The sequence below is a fragment of the Clarias gariepinus genome, chromosome 19, assembly GCF_024256425.1.
Source record: "Clarias gariepinus isolate MV-2021 ecotype Netherlands chromosome 19, CGAR_prim_01v2, whole genome shotgun sequence".
Lineage (NCBI taxonomy): Eukaryota > Metazoa > Chordata > Actinopteri > Siluriformes > Clariidae > Clarias > Clarias gariepinus.
This window is the reverse complement of record NC_071118.1, coordinates 13,169,564-13,177,130: the sequence shown is the minus strand read 5'-3', so window position 1 is coordinate 13,177,130 and position 7,567 is coordinate 13,169,564. Positions and strand designations below refer to the sequence as shown.

At 40.5% G+C, this 7,567-nt stretch overlaps 1 protein-coding gene across 8 annotated transcripts in view; it reads left to right on the top strand.

The window, feature by feature from the left end:
* Positions 1-5,895: 5,895 nt before the first annotated feature.
* sptan1 (spectrin alpha, non-erythrocytic 1) overlaps positions 5,896-7,567 on the top strand; it is a 29,525-nt gene continuing 27,853 nt past the window's right edge. For all 8 annotated transcript variants that reach the window (XM_053478239.1, XM_053478238.1, XM_053478237.1 and 5 more), the window contains exon 1: positions 5,896-6,035. The gene's annotated coding sequence lies outside the window, so the exon portion shown is untranslated. The remainder of the gene's footprint in view (positions 6,036-7,567) is intronic.

Sequence of the window (7,567 nt, the reverse complement as noted above, 5' to 3'; positions counted from 1 at the left end):
CCAGGTTCAGAATTTCTGTTGCTCAGTGATATAATGAAAACCACAAGCTGCTTTATGATCTTAAACCTTAAATGTTTATACTCATGACAGAACAATACTTTAATAGAACTTTGACAAGAACCTCCAACGTATCAATATGGAGAATAATATTTCTGTGACGTCTGATCAAACCACAGACTTTCTGGAACGGTATCTTTTGAACTGATGATGCCAAAGTGGACATGTCTGGGAAAAAAAACAATAATAGCTTAGTACCAAAACGCACATTATACCATCTATCAAGCATGGTGGTGTTACGGGTGATGATTTGGGAAATGTCTGAGACCAGGATCAGCTATTTATACCAGCATGTTCTTGCCACTAATGTGAAGCCATCAGTCAACCAGCTTAAGCTTCACATCAACATCTGAATGCCTAATAAAAAAAATCAAGGTGTTGGAATGCCCAAGTCCAAGTATGGATTTTAAACCCCAGCACCACAAAGTTACCACTGTTGGGCCCTTGGGTTATGGCCCTAAACCCCTTAACTGCTCAGATGTAAGATGAGATAAAAACTGTAAGTCACTCTGGATAAGGGCGTTTGCCAAATGCTGTAAATGTAAATGATAAAAAAGAGAGCTGTGCATAAACAGACGCCCTCCAACAGTGAACAGGAAGTAAGTTTTTTTTAGAATTTCTGCCACAAAAAAAAACATTTACTTTGAGTTATTGTTGCTGACGGTGGTTCACATTACTGAATTATATGGTAGACCTTTTTCCCCCCCACCCGTTTCTGACTGATAAGAAAAGCAATACCAGAAGATATTGAAAGTAGAAAAAAAAAATGGCAGGAACATCAACAATCTCACGTATGCCGATGACCCCACCCAATCAGCCAAAAGTGGAGAAGATCTGGAGTGACTCATACTAAAAGTGCAAGAAGAAAGTGAGAAGGTGGGGTCGAGCTTGAACATCAAGAGGACAAAGGTGATGCCGACCTCTGAAAATGGAGGATGCAGCATAAAAATCTACAATTAAGAAATCGAGCCAGTACAGTACTTTATATTACAGCGAAAATCACTAACAAAGAAGTCCTAGAGGACATCAAGCCAGAGACCTCAGTGGAGGATAAGCAGAAATGATCCTGTTTCAGCCATGTTGTGCACAGCAGTTCACCTGAGATGGCTAGGGATGGTCAGTGAATGTAGAAGAAAAGGTCACACTAGAACTCGATGGCTCGATACTGTGAAATCTGATACCAACACGAGTATGAGAGAACTTAAAGACATGATCAATAGAAAATATGTACATACATGCGTACATACTGTATGTATATATAAAAAAATAGAATTAAATAAGGTTGTACTTCCTGTGCCTGAGGATAAGGTGTGTGCAATCAATAAATGGGGGACCGTGAACGACTGTGTATGTATGTGTGTGTGCTGGGAAATGGAGTTTGAGGCAGCCATGTTTGTAGGCCAGAAAGGATGTTAATTGCAACAAGCCGGATATATTCTCGCTAAAAACTGCTGATTCATAAACGGTGTGTGAAAGCTAAAAATATATAGATTACCATTTATGACGTCATATAAATTTTGTGTCCCTGATGCAATGTTGTCCTTTTAACAGGAAAATAACCTTCTATAAAGGTTTGTCTCCCTAGAAGTCCGAGATACATAAAGTACATGTCTAGGTTATTCCCGATAGAAAGAGCAGGTCGATAAACTGCTTACCAGCATTTTTGTTCAATCAATGTAGTAATAATTAATGGAATATTGTCTGTTACAAAGCCGTGTTTTTTTTTTTTTAAACTTAATCTGTACATCTGGGACACAAACAAATATCTACATCAGTGACGTTTCGAGGACAAAATACGAATAATTTGCTCATTGTGATAAGCCATCTCGTCTAACTTTATCTGTCCATCCCTGACAGAGTATAAGTGATGAGAATGTGTGTGTGATATGTGTGTGATGGGCGTGGAGCGCAGTGCGGTCACTGGGATGTAAAGAGCTGCGCGAGACTGATGTTTCCTCCTCGGACAGAGCAGGACAGCATACAGGGCCAGGACTTGGCTGCGTCCCCACATGCGTTTATCACTGCAGTATTCCTGCGTCTATAAACACCGCAGAAATGGAGAGAGAGAGAGACGGACTTTTTGCCTAGTCATACCTTTCGAGAGGTTCATGTAGCTCTGGAATCACTCGGACGGAGTGCACTTTACAGCTAGACCCCACAGGGGCTGCACGGTCCTTTCTTTATTTTAAAATGATTAGATAATTAGACAAAATAATTGAGGTAAGTCTATATAATCCGATGTAATGCATGTGTGTGAATGTAAACTGCTGCATCTTGTGTGTTTGTGTTTTTCCCTGCATGACTTTGCAGTGTGATATAAAATGAGTTGGATTTAACCACTTGTGTTGATCTGCACCTTGATTTAAAAGCTCTATGATCAAGGACGTCATTTAGAAAAATAAATTTATAGTTTCTTTAAATTAGTAAGTTTATTTTAAATTAACACAAAACAGGCTTTTCTTTTTATTTATTGTATACATCATGTATTTATACTGATGGATGAAGCTTTCCATTTAAAGATCATCGCTCATTCGATAATGCAGGATTGGACCACAATAAATAATGCGCTCGAAATTTCAAGAAATGCATGTTTTTTTTTTAATGTGCGTGTTAATTTTAACATCTGGAAAAGAGGGGAAAAAATTGTGATGATTCATCCTGCACCCAGGGGCGTATGCGCTGCTCGAGTCCTCTTTGCCATTAATATTAATATTTGCTCAGTGCGGGATGTGCGCTATACGGAATGCGGTTGTCTGTTGTTAAAATAAAACAAGCCCGTCCCTCACTTCTTCCTGTTTTAAAAGAAAATACACCAACAAGCGGGGGGAAAAGAACAAGCTTTAAGATGAGCATAAAACTTTTAACAGCCCAGTGTGCATAAATCAGAGTTTATGCAGATATTTAGTCAAGTGCCTCGATTCTTTTAGCAATTTAATCTAAAAATTTTAGTTTTTTGTGAGAGAATTTAGAAAGAGCTTATGGACCAAACATACTTTGGATTAGATTAGATTAGATTAGATTATTGTCATGTGCAAAGTGCATGTACAGAGCCAATGAAATGCAGCAACTCCATTTCCTCAGTGTTTATATAGCCTCTATCCTCCATGTTCTTCCTCCGCACGGTTAGCAGATGTGTTTCCATGGAAACTTGCTCGTTTTCGGGCAATTTCCCAGTGGGAGTGCTGCTCTCGGAGAGATGTGATTCGCTGCGTCAGGATGTTATGATGGAAAAGAAGACACCTAAACAGTATAAAAATGTATAGATGAATAGATGTATAGTGTGTGTGTGTGTGTGTGTGTGTTGTTGTTGTTGCCGCTGCTGTTCTGAGGGAGGTCTTACTTACAGCAATTAACTTGAGCTTGATCAAGGCAAGTGCTAACCAGCAATTACCGTAAAGATGAGTAAATGATGGGATAGGAGCGTAGACTCTGATTGGCCGAGGCAGCCGCTGATTGAAGAATTACATCATAGATGGCTTTTTATATATATATATATATAGTAAAAATAAATAGTGAAGTAATAGTAATAAATAGTGAAACATTACATAAATAGTAATCGTAATAGTAATTCATATCCATATGACATATAGCAAGTGAGTTATCAAGGAAAAGAGGGTTTCAAAAAGGGCCGTGGCATGTCTCGAATCACGTTGGGGCCAAAAATCAAGATGGCTGCCATTTTTTAACGAGCGGGAGTTGAGACAAAAAAATTTTTTTCCTTTCCATGCCAATACCAAAAATTCAACAGTGGCAGTGGTGCTGCTCAAACCCCAGACCCTCCTCCGATCAGTAACCAAGAGCCGTAATCATTTGAGCCAGTGATTTAAAAACAAAAAAATATATTTAGAGTTGGCACTAAAACACATGTAATGACCAATTAAATGCTGGCAGGCAAATGCTTTGGTCATTGATTTGAGCCATTTGATTTGTTGCACCCCAGTATCACAACAACAAAAAAACATTTGCTTTATTGACAGGAGATAATGATGTCACAATCACAGCAACAGTTTGAAAACATGTAAAGGTTGGCATTGGAGTGATTTAGTGGTAAAGCTTGTTTGGACCATTTTATTTAAAAATCATCACAATTTAAAGTGAATCGAGTTAGAGATTAGTGAAGGTAAATTTAGACAAACCAGATTAACCCAGTTTTCATTCATACAGTACTTTCTTTTTTTTCCCCACCAATAAAAAGCACAGTTTCACAAATCAAGCATGCTCACTACTCACTAAACAGTAAAAGATGTCACGCGTGCTGGTGAGCTTCTATTCTGCGACACACTTGTGCAGCGTGGTGTATAAATAGCTGAACTCGTCCTCTCTCAGAGAGGTCATGCAGGACGTCTTTCAGAGGACGAGCTGGTTATCAGGTCACTGTGGGAATAAGAGTCGTCTCTCTTTCTCTCGCTCACACAGGCCTGATTATCTGACAGATGGAGAACATGTCACATGGTGTTAAGCGACTGAGACGTGTTTTTTTTTAAATGCATATAAACTGCAACAGAATCACAACATTGGTTTCAGTAATGATGACGAAGAGTAAATTATAATAAAGTGGAAAATTGGAAGTTGAGATTTGGAAGGCTACAACATAGGATGATGTTTGTTTATTTATTTATTTATTTATTTATTTATTTTTGCTCTATGTATAAGACTAAAATTTAATCTGGAGAATTTTCTATTTTTGCCAAATTTCGACTTAACGAATAGGATGAATTTGCAAGGCTGTAATTTTTCCCAGCTTTCCCCATCAAGTATATGTTAACATGAACAGATAAAATTCTGTTCGGCTAGTCGCTCATCGGCGTAATGGGCTTCCCTCGGTGTGTAACTGTGGGCAGCGTCATCAACGACTTTTACGTCATACTGAGTGTGGCACAGGCTTTTTTTTTTCTTTCCTTTTTTGCCCCTTCTATAAAGGGTCCTCACTGGATATTAAAGCAGGCAGCAGCATCATCGTCAGCTTTTATGTCAAACTGTGGGCATGTCACAAGTGTCCCTCACCACATGTAACAGTAGGCAGCACGTACGACAGGCAAAATTAAGAGTCGATGAAACAATGGAGCAGCGTGAGGAGTGAGTTGACCGGAGTGTGCAGGCGTCATGATCGGGAAATGTCTAGTGAGTAAATGAATGAAATGACTGGACACAAGGTGGTCAGTTCTCAAGTCTCAGTCTGTGGTCTGTTTTAAATTGTGTGTTTAATCAAGGAAACTAGAGGAAAAGACAACTTGATCGTCCACAGCAATAAGTGTGGTCTTTAAAATACGGGCATGCGTAGAAAACACGAACACACACACACAGGAACATCAGTTAGCATAAGCGGCGTGTTTTTGGACTGTGGGAGGAAACCGTATTACACGGAGGAAACCCAACAAGCACGGGGAGAACATGCATGCACACAGACCAGAGTTACGAATCAAACTCGTGATCCTGGAGGTGCGACGTCCCAGTGAAAACCACAACGCTTCTATAATTTAGATTTTTTTTTTTTCAAAGGTAAATTTCAAAACTTTAGGAATTTTCAAAAATTTAGGTATTGTGGTGAAGTGCGTGTGTCATTAAAATATACCTACAATTCATATTGTCGGCTTCCAGCTCTTTCAGTTTAAGCTTTAGGTTTAGATCTTTTATTATTATTTTAGCAGAGGTTATTGTGAGCAGATGGAGGGCGTGGTGTTGGACTTTGTCTCTGTCATCATGGAGCTGGAATGTGAGAGAGAGAGTTATCAGACTGCGCAGTACAGAGAGAGAGGGAGGAGAATATTCTAGAGCTGCAGTGTGAGGCTCTCTAATGGAAGCGAGAGTGAGTGAGCGAGAGAGAGAGAGAGAGAATGAAGGTGTAGGGAGCGAGGGAGAGTCGGGCGAGTAGGAGGAACAGTGTGAGTGGGTGTTATCTGGATCGTGCACACGGCTCGTTATCTGGCTCTAGCTGCAGCTCTTCAGCGCTCCGAAACCAGTTTAAGCAGCGTGTGTCCGTGAGTTTCTCCACACATTTTCTTTTTGCATGTTTCTATTATCATTGCCTTTTTAAGAAACTAATTGTATTATGAGTTTTGAGGTGTATTAGTGATGTTTAACTGGCTCGGAGAAGTTGCAGCAACGTGAGGCGTTTCTCAAGTGACCGTTAAAATGTGTCTCGTCATGCATGTCTCCATGACGTCATTTCAGCTTGAGCTTGAGTGTATTAGTGATGTTTACTGTATTTATTGTTTATTGTGTATTAGTCAATGTTATTATTGAGCTTGAGTGTATTAGTGATGTTTAACTGGCTCGGAGAAGTTGCAGCAACGTGAGGCGTTTCTCAAGTGACCGTTAAAATGTGTCTCGTCATGCATGTCTCCATGACGTCATTTCAGCTTGAGCTCGGTAGGACGGGGTGTGGCGTTTATCTGCATTCAGCCACATTATTAATGCACACAGTTTTGTGTCTCTGACCCTGATCTTTATACGCACTGCGAATCTTCAGCACGAACTGAGTCGAATCCAGGCAGAGATGTGATAAATTCACTCGGTGAAGCGCCACCGAAGATCAACATTATGACTTAAAGCTTGTTAATGGTTTTGTGTGTGAATTTAGCTTTGGTACTGGTGTTCAGTGTTTTAAGCTGATTTTGTTTTTTTGGTGATGTCAAGGGTGTGTCAGGCTCCCAAGTGGTGTGATGGTAAGATCGTAATCATGAAGGATTCTACACAGGGTCAGGAATCGAAGGAAAAGTGAAAATCGACCGTGCTGTCTGGGTGGGAGGTGCTCTCTTTCACCTGTCAGTCATGCTGAGACGAGCCAATGTGGACATCTTTAAAGTCTTGTATGTGGAAGAGGGCAGATAGCATGTTAAGTTGAACTGTGTAAAACAGATAAGTTGGGCTGGATTAACATGTCTTACAGGAAGCATGTGATAGCCTTCACCTTCGCCATTCTGTTATGTTATTGGCTAGGTCAAAAACAACCCCCCCCCCACCATCGCCCTATGCAAGCATCTGTCCTCAGCTGGTCTGAACATTAAACTTACTAAACCATTAGAGTGTGGCGAGATAGACATGCAGGCTCGTCTGATGTCTGTGTGTTTTTACGCTGTGCTGATCACGGGTGTGGCCTGACGCCGTCGTTCTGCAGCTCCATCAAATCGACTGATCCATTTCCTCCATTAGGGATTATGATGCGCTGTGCTGTTTATCTCTGCTGTCTGTCTGACAAGGCTGTCTCACTCTCGTTGCCTTGACAACAGTCCCTCTTTTCATGTACATCATTCCATGTCTCCTCAGCCCTCGTCTTGAATGTCTGCTGGCTGGTTGACTGCTGTAACAAAGCCATGTATTGATTTAGCACAGCAGTGTCACGCCGCTGCCTTAGCTGTGTATTCGTTCCCCTTGTTAAGGATGTGATGTCACATGACTTGTATGCTTCACGCCCTTCCCGGCATATTTCAATTAGGTTGATAGAGAAATATCGTATACCCCACTTGACTTGACTTTAAAATCAAATTCTGGGAAATGACAACATTTCATA